Source organism: Kogia breviceps, chromosome 3 (genome assembly GCF_026419965.1).
Source record: "Kogia breviceps isolate mKogBre1 chromosome 3, mKogBre1 haplotype 1, whole genome shotgun sequence".
NCBI lineage: Eukaryota > Metazoa > Chordata > Mammalia > Artiodactyla > Physeteridae > Kogia > Kogia breviceps.
The window spans coordinates 76142589-76161732 of record NC_081312.1 but is presented as its reverse complement, the minus strand read 5'-3'; the positions used below and the strand labels follow the sequence as shown (position 1 = coordinate 76161732).

The following is a 19144-nucleotide window of genomic DNA, read 5'->3' as shown; positions in this document are numbered from 1 at the left end:
CACAGATAAGAGAACAGACTCATCAGTAGTTGGCACATCGGTCAAAATTACAAAGCATACATGGCATCTCCACCAATGTTAAACAAGATCTTCCTAGCTTCAGTAATTGTATACCCTTCACATCTCAACCTGGGTCCGTATCACTTCCCACTCCTGGTTAAACTATTCCACTAGCTCATTCCAGCCTCTCCTATCTAATACCTGCCCCAAGGTAACTCAAAATGGTGATCAGAAGAGTTATGGATAGGCCTTCCCTGGTGGCACAGTGGTTAAGAATCCGCCTGCCAGTGCAGGGGACACAGGTGCGAGCTCTGGTCCGGGAAGATTCCACATGCTGCAGAGCAACTAAGCCCATATGCCACAACTACTAAGCCTGCGCTCTAGAGCCCGCGATCCACAACTACTGAGCCCGCGTGCCACAACTATTGAAGCCCACGCACCTAGAGCCCGTGCTCTGCAACAAGAGAAGCCACCAAAATGAGAAGCCTGCACTGCAATGAAGAGTAACCCCTGCTCACCACAACTAGAGAAGAGCCTGCATGCAGCAACGAAGACCCAATGCAGCCATAAATAAATAAATAAATAAATTTATTTTTTTAAGTTATGGATATTTCTTAATTTAGTTATGCCCTACTTTGCCACCTATTATCTTTCACCTCCTACTCACTGTCAGAGAAGTTACACTAAATATCTAACAGTTAAGTGTCACAAAAAAACTACAGTGAAAGTTTGCACTAACTAAAAGTTTATGCTGATAATAGTTTATAACCTGCCTTTTCTTCCATGGGGTATTTTGTCCTTTCCAGGACTCCTTGCTATTTATTCACCCAAATGCTCTTCCTTCCCTCCACAACAGCCCAACATCAGAGAGAGAGAGAGAGATCTCATTTTTTAATGGGTGAAACGAGGCTAATAGCTTCTGAAATATTTCCTTACTTCCATATGACTCAAGTATAAGTTTCTAGAGGTCAATGCACTTATCATTTATCTCTCTTCCCAATTTGGGGGCCAAAGTTCTGCTTCTCCTGGGTCAGTCAGGGCCCAATAATTTAAAAACCTCACCACTGACTTAATGCCACAGCATCAAGTCTCACTGCTTCTCAGTCCCATCCCATCAACTCACCTCTACTGACCTAATTCATCTTGTACAATTTTTTTAATCCTAGTCTCCAGCTTCTTTTTTAACTCACATCTCTAAGTTGTCCTTGACTCTCAAAAGAATAAACCTTCTCCAAACATATCTCCAACTTTCTTCACCCCTCCTTCTATTCCTACTTATGGTTTATCCTGGCTATACCCAAGTCTGGCCTACTCTACCAAGTTCATCTACCCCATGGTAGATGAGCTTGGCAGAATTCTCTTTCCATGGTTCAAACCCTGGTAATAAAAATAAATAGATGTTGGACTTCCCTAGTGGCACAATGATTAAGAATCCCCCTGCCAATGTAGGGGACACGGGTTCGAGCCCTGGTCCGGGAAGATACCACATGCCACGGAACAACTGAGCCGGTGCGCCACAACTACTGAGTCTGCACTCTAGAGCCCGTGCTCCACAACTACTGAAGCCCACGTGCCTAGAGTTTGTGCTCCGGAACAAGAGAAGCCACTGCAATGTGAAGTAGTCCCTGCTCACTGCAACTAGAGAAAACCTGTGTGCAGCAACGAAGACCCAATGCAGCCAAATATAAATAAATAAATACATTATTTAAATAAATAGATGTTAAGCATTCAAATATACTAAACCCTTAGTATATCCCTAAGTAAAGCAACTGCCTAAATAAAGAAATCATAGCAAACTTTAATCATATTGAGAATGAAAAGTCAGTCTTCACCTACCACTGCCCCAAAGAGAAACATATGTATATGCTCAGAAGGAAAGACAGAGCTTGATGGTTGCACTTAATCACTTTCCGTAATTCCAAACTAATGAGTAGACTAACAACAGAAAACCTTGGGGGGGAGGGGGAGGGGGAGGGGGAGAAGTAGAACTAACTAGTAAGTTAAGGTTAAAATCCAAGGCCACCCATCTAAAACTTCCAAATAACAAGCCAGAGAAATTCTTTATATAAAGCCCTTCATCTCATCGTCTTCTTTAAGGAGAAACTACCCCCTTTCCTCGAAATAAATAAAACTGATTTTTTTTGCAGCTTTATCATATTTAACGTAGTTCTTCTGGGTTTTCTTAGTAATCTAGAGTCCCAACTCTCCTGTTCTGTTCTTTTTTTTTTTTTTTTTTTTTTTTTTGTGGTACGCGGGCCTCTCACTGCTGTGGCCTCTCCCATTGCGGAGGACAGGCTCCGGACGCGCAGGCCCAGCGGCCATGGCTCACGGGCCCAGCCACTCCGCGGCACGTGGGATCCTCCCGGACCGGGGCACGAACCCGCGTCCCCTGCATCGGCAGGCGGGCTCCCAACCACTGAGCCACCAGGGAAGCCCCAACTCTCCTGTTCTTATTTTAACGTGTCTCCCTACCCTTGCCCATTTCAATAACAACTTGTCTGTCCAATCATAAAGGACTTAGAGTTTTAATTCTACTCTATACTTTTCCATCTCAATCTCCCCATACCTTTCAACAAAGCAGTGATTCTCAACTGGGAGATGGAAGGTATGCAAAGTTTGAAAATGTGCATTCGGTGTTATAATTTTATATTTGTCAAATGGAAAAGGAAAACATCTGTTTAGGTTATTTATATTCAATAAAACTGGACAATATCTCTTGGTCTGTGAGGATCTGTAAAAGACAACATGGGTAGAGGCAGGGGGGGCAGAGAAAGAAGTATGCCTGGTTTGGAAGGATTATCAACATCTTTGTGATGGGGTAAGATTTCTTATGGTCTCTCAAAAGGGAGTTTATCATATTGTTTATGATGGATGAGAAACAATGAAACACATTAGTCCAGCCGTCTAAGACATAAAATTATATAAACTGAACTACAGACATCCATTCTCTCTTTACAGATTTCTCTGTACTGTCCATCCTCTTAGAAGATAACAGACGAATGCCATATTGACAAAAACTGATCTTTTCTGGGGGGTTAATATGCACTTTTAGAAAGTTGCAGCCATGCTCACTTAACCTCTAACTGCTCAAAGAACAAACTATTTTACTTCAAAGTATTAATCTTGTTATTGGAAACTATCCTTTCAAGAGATCAGCGCAGGCAGGCAGGAAGACATAAACACGATATGGAAACAAGATGGGTAGAAGCAGTTTGAAGAAATTCCTTGAAAATAAAATAAATCAGAAGGCTTAAAATGAAAATCACTAACATATTTTAAAAGAAGAGGATTTAAAAACTGTACCATGGAGACATCTGTGAAACCCAAAGGGTCTCAAATCTTATAAAGAAATGGGAAATAAATATCCAAGGTGAATGGAATCACAATTTAGGGTCAGCAAAGGATCAGGATGGAAGGACACAGACCATAAGAAACAGAGCTATTAACTTGGAGCCACTCAGGAGATTCTCCTCACGAAGATCAAGATCCTAGGCCATTTTCTCTATCTTCACCATTCTCAGTTCCAAATGTGTGGCTACTCTGTTTTTGTTTTCCCAATTACCGAAAAAAGCACTCAAACCTCAATCAGAAGTATGGACATTTGGGGCAAACATGGCTGGTAAAGTGAGTCCTTCTGAATAAACAGGGAAAGCAAAATAGGCAACTATGAATGCTAAAAGCATGTACGTATGTTCAAGGGGTAAAGGAGAAACTACAGAAATTATATGTACTCATGTGGAAGGGAAGAGGCAAGGTAAGGAAGTGCGGGGTTGACGGAGAAGGAGACGCGACTGGGGGCGGGGGTGGCGGGGACCCGGGTACATTACCTGCTCATACTGCCAGGGCTGGTGCCAGTAAGGCCCACACAGCAGAGGCGGCAGATGTCGGGCAACTGGAGCCCCCAAAATGGAGGTGAGGTACATGCTCTTGAGGGAGTGAGCTACTGGGGTGCCCTCCAGGGTGGGGATGGCCAAGACGGGAAGATGCGGGGTGGGGGGGGTGTGGATGCCCGGGTGGGAGCAATGTGAGGGTGGAAGCTACAGGCGGGAAGGCCCAACTAGCCCTTAAGTAGAAAAAGAGCTGTGCCTCACCCAAGCAAGGTAAGAGAGGTGCCTTTACCTGCAGCGGCCGTGGGGGGCCGGTTCGCCCCTCTCGCTGTCTCTCCAGCACCAGTTCCCCCTCCTACTGCGCAGCCTAACTTGATGCTCCTGCCCGCCCCACGTCCTCATTGGCTAAACTCCACTGCCACTCAACACTGAAGCAAACACGCAAAACAGCGCAATGGGCGGGACTAGGCAGAGCTTCCCCCTCCCCCGTCACCGCGGGGTTAGGTTGAGAGCGCACGGAGAGGCCTATCCGGTTTCCAGGGCCGAAGCGAAGCCTGCAGCTTGCTTGAAAAAAAAAAAGGAGCCTGGCCAGAGGAACGGTCTCAAGCTGCGGGAAACTAGTCCTGGCGATTAAATTCCCCCACCACCTACACTGTTTTCTGCACACCAAAGAGCGTAAACTCGGGAGGGAGGGTTCCACACTAGGCCAACTCCGCCTCCCTCTGAATCCCCTGCCTTCTAGCAGCACTGTCAACTCCCCTGCTGTAGTGACTGCACCTTATCCCACGACCCATTAAAAGGGGCCAAATCTTCCGTCCATAATGGGAGTGAGTCAGCCCAATTGCTGGAACATGGGGCCTTTTACTCTTAAAAGATAAAGCGCTCTCTCTGCCACAAGCCAAACTGCATTCTTGATACTCCCAACCCTTGGGCAGCAGTATCACTCTCTAGAAAGTAATCGCAGGTACCCACGAACAATTCCCAGCGCCCTCCCCTCCAAAATACACACCCACTCCTCACCCCAAAACCTGGTCTCTTGACCCTCACCTCACTTCACTAGAAACTCAGCCCATATGACATATGGGCCAGTGTACACTTTGCAATGCCACTTAAGACCACTCAAATGCCCGAGGGTGGTCAACCCCAGAATAATGGTACAAGCTTAAATACCCCAAAGTAAGCTGTTAAGAAAAACAGCTGCATGTGTCCTAAGCACTAATTTCCCCTGAAATGTAACCACCCTCAACATTGAAATCCTATTTTCTGTGCTCTAGTCTACAAACTAGGAAGATCAACTTAGCCTTAAAGCTCCTATTTTTAAAGATCTTAGCATTACCACTAATGCTAGGGACACCCAATCCCCACTCCTGTAAACAGCAATACTGTTTTCCCATTCACTCAGGCTCAAAACCTCAAAGGTGCCTCTGAAACCTCCCCCTGTATCCACCATCCAATCATTTGCCAAGTCCCATAGGCTCTCCTATAAATATATCACAGATTTTGGAGCTGGCAAAGACTACCCAATCATATCAAGTCAGTCCTCTCGCTGTACAAGAGAAAACGGAGGTTTAGAGTTGAGTGATTCAACCATGAACCTAGGTGGCAAAGTCAGGATTCATATATCTCACTCTATTTCTGCTGCCACTTCTTTATTTATGCAGCCCGTGTAAGAGAAAGAAGCCTCATAGCTGATCTCTCCCCCTACTAATTCTTTCTGCTACCAGATTAATTTCCTAAAACACAGTATGGCCAAATCAGTTTCCTGCTTAAAAACTTTTAAAGGTTCCCTGTTACTTAAGACATAATTCGTAAGACCACATTTTGCCTTTCCAGTCTTTTTTTTTTTTTTTGGTCATGTCCCGTGGCTTGTGGGATCTTAGTTCCCCGATCAGGCATTGAACCCGGGGCCAAAGGAGTGAAAGCACCAAGTCCTAACCACTAGACCACCAAGGAATTCCCTGCTTTTCTAGTCTTATTCCCACTATTCTCCTACGTACACACTTACATGCTGGCCAAAAAAGACAACTTAATATTGTCATATATTTTTTCTCATCTGGGCCTAGCTAATACACTTGCCTTCAAATTATGTCATCCTTATTTCATTTCTTTGTCTTATCAGAATCTTACTTATCCTTTAAGATCTATATCAAATGCCTCTTCATTATCTCAACATTTATTGAGAATATAATATATGAAGTAATATGGTAGTATAAGAGAACCAAAGATGAATAAGACAATCTCTACCCTCAAAGAACTTACAACAGGTAGGAGTACATTTGTGTATACATGTGGGGAGAGGGTGAAGAGTAGGGACTATGACAATAGTGACTATTTCAGAAACACAGATGAAAGGGACTTAATAAACTAGGAGAAAAAGGTATCAAGCAAGTTTCTTAAAGGATGAGGAGGCGTTAACTAGGGAAGGTAAGGTGGGCTACAAGAAAGGGGTATTCAGCCAACAGGGACAGTAAGAGGAAAGGCAAAACAAAGCATAGCAATGAAAAACAGCCATGAGACGTGTAGAGGAAACTCTAAGTACCTCTGAAGTTCAGTCTTGCTAAAGTGTAAATCACAAAGAAGAAATCAGAGGGAGATAAGATTGAAGGGATAGGTAAGGGCCAGACCCTTCAAGGAAAAAGCCTTGAACGCCATGTTAAAGCACTTTCTTCTAGGTGGATGAGGAGCCACTGAAACATGGAACGACATAATCAGAAATGCATTTTAGTTAGCTAACTCTGGCTGTTGGACAGAGAATAGATTTGGAGGATGATGGAACAGAGGACACAGAAGTAGTCAGGAGGCTGCTGTGGTAGTCCAGAAAAGAGTTGTATTGTGGATGCTTGATGACTTTTTTTTCCTGCTTCCCCCTTCCTATATTGGGAGAATAGCGCAAGGTTAAAAGTCTTCCATGGAAGAGTGGATCTTAATCCCCACTATAGAGCTGGGATGGGTGGGTGGGGGTACTGAAATGAGGGGCAGAGTCCCATCTCCTCTTCTTGTCACAGAAGAGGTACGCACATGACCTAGCCTAGTCTAAGTGGACACTTCTGTGGAAAACCTTGACTTTGCAGTGGTAATACAAAGATCCAGAACCAACCAGTTAGACAATATTCAGCAATGTCAGACACTGGAATTCTGCAGCACCATAAACAGACTGTTCAGTGGTATGATTGATCCTGGTCACGTTCTCCATATTTCCAACTTCCCTGGGTTTCAGATCATTTTCTAAATCAGATTCCCTAGCATTCCCACTGATTTTGTGAGCCACACAATATCCTTCGAATATGTTCCCCTTCTGCTTAAGTTAGCCAAAAGATGATTTCTGTTGTTTGCAACCAACAAGACGATTAGAGCCTTGGGCTTCCCTGGTGGCACAGTGGTCGAGAGTCCGCCTGCCGATGCAGGGGACACGGGTTTGTGCCCTGGTCCGGGAGGATCCCACATGCCGCGGAGCGGAGGGGCCCGTGAGCCATGGCCGCTGAGCCTGCGCGTCTGGAGCCTGCGCGTCTGGAGCCTGTGCTCCGCAACGGGAGAGGCCACAGCGGTGAGAGGCCCATGTACCACAAAAAAAAAAAGATGATTAGAGCCTGAATCATAAGAATGTAGTTCAAAAGGTAATGATGGGAAAGAAAGGCCAGAGTGGAATAATACTTAGGGGATAAAAATTGGTAAAATGTACAGTTTACAGGGAAAGATGAGTTCAGCCATGTTTAGTCTGAGTTACCTATAGCATGTTAAGTGGTGATATTCAATAGAAGGTTGGATTATAAATATAAAAGTTGGCTTGGTGACAGAGTTATCAGTATCAAAATAGTAGTTTTAAGAGTGGAGATTACCCAGGGAGTATGAAGAGCAGAGCTAGTATATGAAACACTGCACCACTACTGTTGGGGAGACAACAGAGAATGTGAGGGGTCTGTGAAGAACTGGATGTCCATTCCAAAGAGAGCAGCTGCTATTCAGCTCTAGTTAAGTGTTGCCATATGGAAACATACATCCAAGATTGAGAGAGAACTTCAGTTTTTTCAAAAGCCAGAAATACAGAGTTTTATGTAAATCTTCTGGGTTTTAAATGCAGACAACTAATTTTTTTAAATGTTTTAAACACTATGCGTTAGAAAAAACACTTAGCTGGAAACCCCGAAATTTGAGATTTTCGGTGTAGAGTGAAAAAAGCTAAAGCGGAACCCAAGAGAACATCAGGATTTAAGAATCAGAATAAGCCACACCTACTAAGCAGGTAGAAAAGGCAAAGCTAGAGAAGCAGAGAGTGCAATATCACCGAAGCAAAGAGAGTAGAGTGTTGCTGAGGGAAAGAGCAATCAATTGCATTGAACAAAGAGCAAAAATGTCCAATAATATAAGAACTTTAAAATGTCCATTGGATTTAATGCATCTCTACTTTTCAATGTCAAGCTAAGAGTAACCAGTCCCATATGAGCTTTCATAGTATTTTTGTTAAGTACTCTGGGGATAATTATCTTCTACTTCATATTTTAGTTATATTTGTATGTGGAGGTATGATGAGCTTAAAGTCAGAGGGATCTGGGTTCAAATTTCTGTCCCACTAAGTATATAAACCTTTCTGAGTCTAGTTCATTCCTCTGTACAAAGGGGGCTCAAATTACAGGGCCATTAATGAGGATTAATGAAACATCTCACACACTTCTTGGTATGTAACCACTATTTCTAGGAGGTACTCAACGAATGTTGCTGGATAGACTATTGGGAAAAAAACTGTTTTTGCCAGTGTCTCTACCTACCTTGGAGATGCTAGGCAGCCTCAGAGGGAATCACCACCCAGATGAATGGCCTTCAAAATAATTCATTAATTTCAGCAGGCTAATATCTATTGAGCTTGAATATGCACTGTAGCCCTTGCTTCCTCTACATTAAATCTAATTTACAGCAAACAGGAATAACTATACTTTAGATTCTAGCATCTAAAGATCATGTTCAACTAACCGGCTTCAGTCAGCCTAACCTGCTATAGATGTTCTAAGTCACGAGCATCCAACATTGAGTAGTGAGAGACCCAAATTAAAACTCTCAGGGCGCCAAGGAAGGGTCATAAAGATTTCAGAAACACCCCTGCTGCCCAAACACTTTTTTCTAATGGCTTCCAGGACATCACACTTTTCTGATTTTCATTCTACCTCTCTGGCCAATTCTCCTTTGCTATTCTTCTCCTCTACCAGCCTTTAATTGTTGAAGTTCACCAAGCTTTGGTCCTAGGCCTTCTTTTTTTTTCATTCTATACTTTCTTTTCAAGAATGTCTAATTCACATACAAGGTCTCAATTCATTATTTTCTTCAACAAGCTATCTATATACTCACATCTCTCATTTATATCTCTGAGCAAGACGTCTGAACTCCAGGCCTGTTTAATTCACTTGCTTACCCAATAGCTCTTCCTGGTAGTCTCTCCAGTCTCCCTGGCTGACCCACTTGTCCAACTCTCCCTATAAGAAGCTTATTACCTCAAGGAGACTGATTCCTTGGTAGTCTCCTCCATCCACACCCCCACGTGCACACATACACAGAGGGTAATCATCCTCCAGCATCTCCTATTCAGTCATGGCTGCAGAGACCAGAAACTCTCTTCCTTACCACCCCTATCCAATATTTTAAAATCCTACCTTTACCTCCTAAACATCCCTCAAATCCATCCACTTCTGCCTCTACTACCATTCTGGATCAATTTACCATCCTCACTTCCCTGGACTATTGCAATTGCCTTCTAAATGGTTCCCCATTGATTTTGCCTATCTAATTCTTACTTATCCTTCAAAGCTCATTTCAACATCGTCATTCAAAGAAAAGCTTTCCCTGAGCTCCCAGACAAAAAACAGCCAAACTTGTTGAATGTACATTACATACCTGGCCCTCTTCTAAACAATGAAAATGCATCAGCAGTTTCAATTTTCTTAAACTTGAAATAACTATATTTTACAGATGAGGAAACTGAGGCACAGAAAGATAAGCAATTTTCCCAACATTCCACAGCTAATGAAAAGTGGTGCCAGATTCAAATTTAGGCAATGTGGCTTCTGAAGTCACATTCTTAACCATGCAACTATACTATGGTGTAGGCTACATGCCCCTATTACAAATTCTCTTGTAACATCCATAATTTCTTTTGTAGTAGACTGAATAACTGATTATATAATTGTTTGATATCCATCCTGCCTCACCCCCATATTAGAATGCAAGTTGCACAAGGGCAAGGCCTGTGTATGACTTATTACAATATTTCCTTGGCTTACCAGGTGGTAATGGGCACTCAGTGTACTTCTGTGAAGGAATGCATTTTCAACTTCCAGCCAAAGGTGTGTGGGAGTGGGGCTGTGGAGGGGTAATGCGGAGGTATCTGACCAAAACCAAGGGCTTCTCCAGACTGCTGAGATAGTAAACAGGCAGTGGCACATTTTCTACCAGAAACATTCAGAAGAGGCATCACAAAATCTTAAGCATCTTCACCTTTTAGGACCTGTAGCAGACACAGCTTTCAGGTATAGCAAAAGAAGCTGCATCCAATACACATAAAAGACTATTTTCTATAGTGTGGTAATCACTATTGAAAGCAATGAAATTTTAGTTATCTCCTTTGGGCTTGGGACCATAAAGCCTCAGTTGTGGCCAATTTGAAACTATGGCAAGAAGTGAATGGATGAAACCATACCCATATGACTCAAAAATAGGGCATGGATTCATTCTTAAGTCAGCCTCATTGTAGATTTTTTTCCAGTAAAACTCTGGAGTTTTGGTCTAAGTCTGAAGACAGAATGTAAGAACCTAATCTTTAAGGATCACTGCCCTGAGGTCAAGTTAGACTGGATCTGGAGAAGTTCCTCTTCACTAGCACATGTTCACCAAGGTGAAAATGATATTCTAGGTTCTAGATGAGGAATATCTAACTGGATTAATATATCTACCTTGTGTGACACCACTTTTGGACATCCAGCATAAATAATGATATACATAATTTTTTTTTACTGAGGTAATATTGGTTTATATCCTTACATAAATTTCACGTGTACAACATTATTTTTCTACTTCTGTATACACTACAGCGTGCTCACCACCACAAAGTTACTTTCCATCCATTGCCATACAGTTGATCCCCTTTGCCCATTTTGCCCTCCCCCCATAATATATATAATTTAGGTGACAGAGTCCTGTTCCTCTTTATGCTCTCCCACACCACCCTCACATGCCCTACTTTAATTGGGCCAAGTATACATATATTTTTTCAGCCTAACAGAAAAATATAAATATTTACTTAATTTTTTTTTTTGGGGGGGGCACGCTGCATGGCTTGCACAATGTTCCCCGACCAGGGATTGAACCTGGGCCGCAGCAGTGAAAACCCGGAATCCTAACCACTAGGCCACTAGGGAACTCTTACTCAATTATTTATGAGGGATTGTTTTCACTGCAACATTTATGCTAAAAAAAAGTATGTGTGGCTAGGGGGAGAAACACTGTTATCATCACACTTGTGCCTCTAGGCACAAAAAATGACCCAGCGACATGGGACTGATGAAAATTCAGTTGGCTAGTTTGACTTGCATTGGCTAAAAAATGGAGTTATATGCACGACTGACCAAGTGATTTTCCTCTGTAGGGCTTGAAGTATTTCACATAATCTTATCTTCAAAATAACTAAGTTAAATAAAAGAAACTATTTTTTTTTCCTTTTAACAGACAGAAATACAAAGATGAAAAGAAATTTTACATTCTCAAGGTTCTACAACTGCTAAAGACACAGCTTTAACAGGCTATGGAATGCCTACTCATCTAATGTCATGGTCAAAGACAGTTCTCCAACAGGGGTCAGCACTGAATTTCTAAATGTAGGGAGGTGATAATGAATGAGGCTTTGCAGTCTGACAGACCAGAGTCCTACTCCTGGTTAAATGATCTAACCTCACTGTCTTATTTTTTCTCTTCTGTAAAATAAAAGTAACATCACATACATTTCCAGGGTTATTCTGAAGATTAAAAGGTAATGCACAATGTTTGGCACACACTGGGCAAATAAAAAGGAGTTTATTATTCCCTGTCCAATAATTTAAAAACAGTACCACTAAAGGTTTCTCTCAAAGCAAAATTACTCCTTAGAGGTTTGGCTGAGCTGATCTGCTAAGCAGAATGGTGGGATACTAAAATAGATGCAAAAGTTTCATAATTAGAATAGCAGGACTGCTGGGCAGGATCAAAGGACTAGTACTACAGTGCTGAGAAAGCAGTATAACCCTTTAACCTCAAAACCACGGAACAGACTTCAACCAGCACGGGTGGCTAGGGCAACACGCAGGTAATTCAATTAATCATTTTTTGAGTTTGTATGAACGATGCCAGTGTCTGCATACTCCATTTACTTCACAATGCCTGCCTGTGGGAACTTACAGTTCTCCAACTGACTAGGCTGTCCCTTGGTAGCTCACATGCCCAGACCCATGTACCTCAACTTTTGACTCCCATGACTTTCAGGAAAACAGTGAATGTAAGTGACCACTACCCATATATATTTAATTCCTCATGGAAAAGGTCCCCCCAACAGGAGGCATACCTGAAAAACAGGCAAAAGCACTACACTTTATAGAAGAACTAATATGTAAATAAACAAAGAATGACTGGGTACTGAGTGGAAGCAATGACGAATAAAACACTGGGGACTTCCCTGGTGGCGCAGTGGTTGAGAATCCGCCTGCCAATGCAGGGGACATGGGTTCGAGCCCTGGTCCGGGAAGATCCCACATGCCGCTGAGCAACTAAGTCCGTGCGCCACAACTACTGAAGCCGCGTGCCTAGAGCCCGTGCTCCACAACAAGAGGAGCCAACGCAATGAGAAGCCCGCGCACCACAGCGAAGGGTAGCCCCCGCTCAGTGCAACTAGAGAAAGCCCACACGCAGCAACGAAGACCCAACACAATCAAAAGTTAATTAATTAATGTTTTTTAAAAAAAGAATAAAACACTGAAAGTTCAGTGTTCATGCAACTTGGTAGCTCCTATTCAAAAATCCTGAAAAATCTTCCCAGTCATTCAGTTTATTTAGATGGATGTATATCTGATATACATCTGATATCTGTAACAGAACATGAAAATCATAGAATATGTGAAGTATGACTTTCATGTTCTATTACAAAACTCTATTATGATTTGGTTCTAAGTAGACAGCCAAACTACTGAAATCACTGATTTCTTCTAGAACCAAAGAGAAATTCCCATATCACTAATGGGACTGGGTACTTCAGAATACCCATGTCCCAAAGGAATAATCCCTAAAGATATAATGTATCCCCAAAGTATGTAGTGGAGGAAAAAAAGGAGGCAGGATACTCCAAAGGTTTCTCTAATGACCATGAGAGACAATTTGAGAAACCCCAAAGACTTTACAGGTCTTGAATATCCTTCCTCTCAGGTGAAATTAAGAATTCAGTTAGGGCTTCCCTGGTGGCGCAGTGGTTGAGAATCTGCTTGCCGATGCAGGGGACACGGGTTCGTGCCCCGGTCTGGGAAGATCCCACATGCCGCAGAGCGGCTGGGCCCGTGAGCCGTGGCCGCTGCGCCTGCGCGTCCGGAGCCTGTGCTCCGCAATGGGAGAGGCCACAACAGTGAGAGGCCCGCGTACCACAAAAAAAAAAAAAAAGAAAAAGAATTCAGTTAATACATATTCTTTCTCAGAGAGTTCCTGATATAGTTTTAGTAGAACTACAAAACAGAACAAAATGGTGTTGTTATTACAGTTACTAATTACTGGAATATTGGGACATTGCCTAAAGGTTTAGAACTATCAGATTTAGGGTGCTGACATACAGTGGAGGAAAGAAGCACAGTTCTATTATTATCTAGTAATTTCAGTAGTATGTCATTTAATTACCTTTTTAAAATGAAATAAAGTCTGAAAATACCAAATAAAAAGAAGCCATATGCAATAAATTTCTCTGGAAATGTACTGAGGAAATAAAATCAGGAATGGTTCATTCTTTCAGTTATGAAGCCAATCTTTTCTTAAAAATTACACATAAGAGTAAGTCATGTTTAAAATCCTTGGTTTGATGTTGAAATTTTTTTGTACTTTTATTTGAACATGTTCTGGGAACTCTTTTCAAACAAACTAGTGAGAATATACTTGGAAAAGTCTGAATAGGAAGAGGCTAGAACATTGTCTAGGCTTCCTACACTGCTCTACTGCTTGGAATACATTCCTGGATTCATCCCTGCTGAAGGTGAATGCAAAGAAATTATCTATGCCAGTCTTTCTGTTTACGCCTGCTAGGCTTTTTATTATCATGTAATGTACATTTGTGGGTAGAAATTAAGTGCTTTATTTTTAAAAGTCTCCTGCTGCGATCTGAAAGCAAGAATTAACATATTTTAAAGTTGAGCATTTTGCTTCATGCGTCGTTCAACAACCAAGAGTCTAGTGAAGGATAGAATGTGACCAGTGATAAAAGGGCAAAAGAAACGTTACCTATTGAACAGCTTAATGAGAAATCTCAGAGACTTATTTTGAGGTGGACTTATTTTGCAATACAGAGACAATGAAAATCTTCAAGGCAATATGAATTAGTTTTTTAGGCAAAAAACAGAGCCAAATTACAACTTCATACAAGTGTACACACAAAACAAAACAGAGGTTAATGCTGGGGGAAGGTTATCCAGGATAAAATTCAAATTGTAATAAATGGTTAAATAAACCTTTAGGCAACAGTAAATGGTTCATACAACAGCTTTGTTCTATAGAAATACAACCGTTGGGACCTCCCTGGCAGTCCGGTGGTTAAGACTCCACGCTTCCACTGCAGGGGGCGTGGGTTCAATCCCTGGTGGGGGAACTAAGATCTCACATGCCGCTCTGTGAGGTCCAAAAACAAAAAACAAAAAAAGACAAAAAACAGAAATACAACTGTTACTCGGGTATTAGGCACCAAAGGAAATATATCTTAAAAATTAGGATCTCTGCGTTCTTAAACGGCCTCAAGACAGATGCAAAAAGGGAAAATGTAGGGCTTCCCTGGTGGCGCAGTGGTTGAGAGTCCACTTGCCAATGCAGGGGACACAGGTTCGTGCCCCGGTCCAGGAGGATCCCACATGGGCCCGTGAGCCATGGCCGCTGGGCCTGCGCGTCCGGAGCCTGTGCTCCGCAACGGCAGAGGCCACAACAGTGAGAGGCCCGCGTACGGAAGGAAAAAAAAAAAAAGGACAATGTAGGTGAATTGAAACAAAAGGCAAAGTGAACAAAATTGTAACAGAAGGATGAAAGGAAGAGCACCAACTCTGGGAGAAAGAGAATAATTAATTAAAGAAGAGATACAAAAAGTTAAACTGAGTAAGATATGAAACGATAGTCTATCAATGGACTGAATGCTAAAAGTAAAACAGTAAATACTAAGTTCGTTACAGTAGTGCAAGGGTAGGTAGAGCAAAGACCTACAGATCAGGGGCTGGCTCAAATGCAACTCCAGAAGTGGAGTGACTTCTAGGGGTGAGGGTAGAGGGTCCAGAAAAATATTTGTCTTCTGCTTATCCTTTAGGTATTAGGCTAAACCTAAGCTCAGAAGATAGCTTAACCCTTGCAGGACTGTAGACAAACAATATCTTCAAAGCATTTAGTATTCATCTGAACGCTGTGAAGATGTTACAGTCCTTCCACACAAATGAGAATATCAAATCTCATTCTTTCAGTAAGCAAGCACAATGCTTGGAACCCACAAATTAATCTTAAGAGGTAGTTTTGCCCAGAAATACTGCACCCTTTCCAAAGGAGATGTGTACAATGGTTTCTTTTAGAGACTAAGCCCCATCGCCATCCTACCTTACCTATCAAAAACTCAACTCTTCACATAAAGTGGCAAATTTTTCTTGTTACAAGCAAAACTGAAGTGGTGGTTACAATACCAAGATTCTTTCACCCCATCACCCAGCAGGTGCTGCAGAGAAGGCTGTCCCAGGAAATACAAGATCTGTGTTTCCTGGTGATTCACAACCAGCTCATCAGATTTCTATTTCTATCATTTTCTACCCAAGTCTAAATGGATTTTGTCAATTTTGGAACTGACACACTCAAAAGGCCACATGCACAGGATAGATCACACATGGGGAAGGTGACAACTGTGCAAGTACCCATGCACTGCTCCATCAAATCCCTTATCCCAATCCACTACTCCTTTACTACTGCAGTTTTAAACCTTCCCCCAAGCCTGTCTTTACACACACTGCGCTACCCTCTCTTTGGCCAATGTCCTTCATCTTGCCTTGCAGACCCACTGGCATTCCGCTCTTGCGACCTGACTTCTCAAATGAAAAATGTTGTTTCCCTTATCATAATTTTTCTTTTCTTTTAAGGGGTGGGATAATCCAAAATACTTGGAATGAGAAGCTTCCCAGGTTCTGGTCCTAAGAGGCTGACCACAGTTTGTTCTGACAACTATTTGTTGATTAATACAAAAGAAATTCCTAAGCAGAAGACGTCATCTAATGAACTAAGAGAGAACGTTATTCAAATCACAAACTCACCTTCTAGCACCTAAAGTGCCCCACACCAGATAGGACCTCACGTGATGCTAAGGATAACCAGTTAGAGAATCCCCAACTGAACTGACAGGTTCAGAACAACATGAAGAGTAAACAATCTGTGGATGCTAGTGTGATGGTAGGGTGTAGCAGACATAATGCGGCTTCTCTGGTGTTTGGGGCGTTCCGCTATGTCTATTCTTTAAAAGAAAAAGACATCAAGTTCTAAGTCTTCGACTTCTGGCTCACTGTGCTCAGTCATTGAAAAGAGATTGGCCCACTAAACATCTATACACCACTATTCACCTCTTCCTTGAAGACCTTAATCATTTAGGACTGACCCTTAAAAGGTAGGAAATGCTGCATGCATTTAAACAGCTGCTGCAATGGCAGGGAAATTTCCTGCGACACTAGAGACAGGTAAATAAAGAAATTGCATTCGCTCCGAGGTAGGGGGAGGGGTCTTCTGGCACTTAAGAGTTTACATAATGCAACAGAAAACCAGTGACCTCTGCAGACTTGTCAATGGAGATGTAAGGCTTGAGCTTCTCTCTTCCCACATCTCTGAACACGTCCAAAAGCCTGCTCTGCTCTCCCAAAGATCCACAGAAATTACACCTAAGAATGTAAAACAATCTGCACAGGCTCACCCCATGCTCTCTTACCCACCTTTATTGCTAAAATGCAAAAAAAAAAAAAAAAAAAAAAAAAAAAAAAGCAATTAAAAAAAAAGAAAAAATCCCTAACCTCCCACTTCTGAGTCCAAAGTATGGAGTAACCAAACGGAGCCGGGGAGTTTTTCCTCCTCTGAAGGGGCAAAGACAACAAGGAGCTGCCTCAAATCTACACGATACCCAGAAATGCAATGACAAGCCCTAAAAACTTCACAGGGGCCGGCGCAGCCCCGTTCGCGGCTCGGCCCGACTCGGGCCCCTCGGCCCGGCAGCCGCCCTCTACCCCGGCCTCTCACAAAGGAGAATGGTTCAGTCCAGAGCATCACCCAGCACCTGATCCCTTACAACTGGGGGACGGGCAGAGGGCGGGGGCGCGAGGAGGAGAATGAGTTATGGAAGCCAATTCTAAGAGCATCAGCTTTTGCAAAGACTCTTGGACCAGCAATGAGCGGCGGGCGTGAGCGGAAAGCCTACCTGAACAAGTCCTGGTGCTTCCTTTCCAACCAGCGTTTCAATTCACCCTTTCGGAGAACAAGGCGCCTTCCGGCGGAGCATGGCCAGCCCTCGGCTCAATCTAGCTTGCTAGTAGTCCATTCTCCCTCGCTCCGCCCACCTACGCTCCCACCCACCAATGGCAGGGCCTACTCCCCGCCTCTTCCAGCAGGGTAGTGTGAGTGCCATCCAGGAAGTCTCTTGAGGGTGGGAGGGCCTAAAAGGCTGAGGCAACCACAAATATGCCTGATTGAAAATAAAATTTGGCGGTAGGTCGGCTCTGACGGCTCTCAGTTCACGGACTTTCAGATCTCTCGGCATCTTTTCTTGATCCCCGCCGTTGGGGGCGCTCTAAACGAAAACAACGTTTAGTTACCTGTTTCTGGGAAGCCATCTTGGATCGGGCTGGTGCCTTAGGGCGGGGAGGAGGAAGGGGTGCTTAAGGATTTTGAAGTCCCTTTCGGCGTTCTGTCGGACTACTTAGGTGCAGCTCCCATGTACTCTCCTTTAGATGATCAGAGTATCCCTCAGTTACGATGGGGAGAAAATCTGGAATAGTGCTGAATGCGCTTGGAGGCAGCCCCCACCCTCTCTCATACGAGGGAAGCGATCTTGACCAAATCAAAGAAGCAAAAATGCATTCTCGGAATGAGTGGATTTTCCGAGTTCCTGGGATAATCCTTTGGAGTCACCTCACTCCTCAGGATATCAGCATAAGATCAACATAGGTTATGCATCTATTCTAGATGCTTCTAATCTTTATGCTTCACGTGCAAGGTTTCCAGTGTTCTGACTTTGACGGTACAGAGTAATGCTAGTCAGTTGGAAATGAACAGGATTCAGGGAAGAATTTCAACTTTTTTTTTTTTTTAAGGCCTAAGTTCATCAATAGACCCAAACTACCTGTGACTACAGATAGCATTAGTCTTAAAGGTGAAATTATATTCAAGGAGGAGGGGCATTAAGAGACTGCCTTAGAAACATTGGCTGCAGAGTAATGTTCTAATAACTGCGTTTAAGTTGTTAATAATTTTAGTGTAGGTGAAATTCTGTTGCCCTCAGTGAGATTTTCCCGCGTTTTCTAGTTTAAATCTCTACTGCTATTACAACTTGCTACATGAAGTTTTTATTTTTTTGAATTCTTGAGTGAAGGGAGTCTTTCTGTATTATTAAAGGAATTTCTCAAGGAGTAACATTTGCATGGTCATACATGGTGGGAGCTCAGAGACCTTAAGGGGTCACACGAATCAGTATTTTATCGCAGAAGTTATTAAGACTTGGCCAAATACATTTCTCTGTAAATTGAACAAAATCTGTTGGCCAAATTAAACTTGATGTTAGTATTAGGGCTTACCAGAACAATATATTTGTCTGTAAATGCATAGACAGATATGATCTTAATTATTAAGTTTCTAGAATGAGAACCTATTATCCTTCTGCTTATTTGGTACAAAATAAACCTACTATCTAAAAAACCAGTTAATAGGCATTATAGAAAGGGGAATGGGTGTGCCTGCTATCTGCAATGATCTATAAATAGTAATGATTTAGACTGCTATAAATAGTATGACTTCCAATGGTTCTGGCCTTCAAAAACCAACCAACACCCATATTATCTTATAACTAC

General features: G+C 42.6%; 1 protein-coding gene across 12 annotated transcripts in view; it reads right to left on the bottom strand.

Annotated features, from left to right (window-relative positions):
• Positions 1 to 17581, bottom strand: part of CHD8 (chromodomain helicase DNA binding protein 8) — a 57989-nt gene extending 40408 nt beyond the window's left edge. For 5 of the 12 annotated variants that reach the window (XM_059057376.2, XM_067028814.1, XM_067028812.1 and 2 more), the window contains exon 1: positions 17500 to 17581. The gene's annotated coding sequence lies outside the window, so the exon portion shown is untranslated. Of the gene's footprint in view, positions 1 to 4091; positions 4195 to 17499 lie in introns of those variants that run through there. The other 7 variants (XM_059057375.2, XM_067028813.1, XM_059057379.2 and 4 more) reach the window with 5 other exon arrangements.
• Positions 17582 to 19144: the final 1563 nt, after the last annotated feature.